Below are 1,145 nucleotides of genomic sequence, written 5' to 3' on the forward strand. Positions count from 1 at the left end.
AAAAAACAAAAAAACGTAGTCAATGAGATAGCAGGACGAGAATGTTGAATGCTAGGCTACAATGTTAATTCTAATTGACTTGGGAGTTGCTTGCTGTGCACTGAAAAGACATGGCAAGCACAGCCCTGGAAGTCTATGCAAATGTCTCATTAGACTGCTGGGTAATATATTTACACGGAGGTGAAGGGAGTAGCCTAGTTATTTACACTCATTGAATGGACGCATATCCTAAACCAGTTGTTGTGTCAAATTATAATAATAGGTGTGATTTAGGGCCAGGGCTGTAGCTACCATGGGGCAAGTGAGGCACTCGCTTCAGGCGCAGCTAGGACTGGCCTGCCTGCGCCCCCTCTCCCCTGTTGCCATGGCGAGCACAGGGGCGCCAGGCGGCCAACACAGCCGCGGCTCGGCACAGAGAAGAGCAGCACACGCTCCATCTTATGGGCAGAGGAGTCTGCGTCCTCAATCTCTTTTTCTATTTCCAAAGTGAAATGTCAGGGGTCTGTCTAGACCTGATATTACCCCAAAGCCCCCCAACAGTAAAAAAAAACAACCACACACACTACTAGACATGTGCAAAGACACAAAATTGGTTTTGGGCGAAATGAACGGAAACTAAAAAAATTTTCATTCGTTTTGTCCAACAAAACAAATTTTTATGCAATTTGGCTGTATTTGGCCACGAGCGCACTGGCCGCCATCCTGAAGGTGGGGCGCATGACATCACTTACCGCACATGTCTGTTGGGGGGCACAATTTTCTGTTCTTCCATACGGCTCTGTATAGGGCACTAGAGATTGGAACAGACAACTCCTGTCACATAAAGAGCCTATTATTTATGCTGGGGTACATAGACTATTGGTCTGCTCTCTTAGTGAAGTAGCTCACAGGCACTCTTTTAGTAGACGAGCATGATCTGGTCTAGGGGGATGCTGGGTGGCAAGTCATTACACGCCACCCAGTTTCCTTTATAGGGCTTCTGGTATCGGTATTCAGTATCAGCGAGTACCGGAAAAAAATATCGGTACTCATACTTGATACCCAAAAACCGGTATCGGTGCATCCCTACCTAAAACGAAAGAAATCAAAGAGGGTGTACTTTCTTTTTCACATGACTATATCTATGTAAAGTGCTTACTACTAAG

This window comes from Nanorana parkeri, unplaced genomic scaffold (assembly GCF_000935625.1).
Source record: "Nanorana parkeri isolate BGI_ZX_2015 unplaced genomic scaffold, ASM93562v1 scaffold7, whole genome shotgun sequence".
Taxonomy (NCBI): domain Eukaryota; kingdom Metazoa; phylum Chordata; class Amphibia; order Anura; family Dicroglossidae; genus Nanorana; species Nanorana parkeri.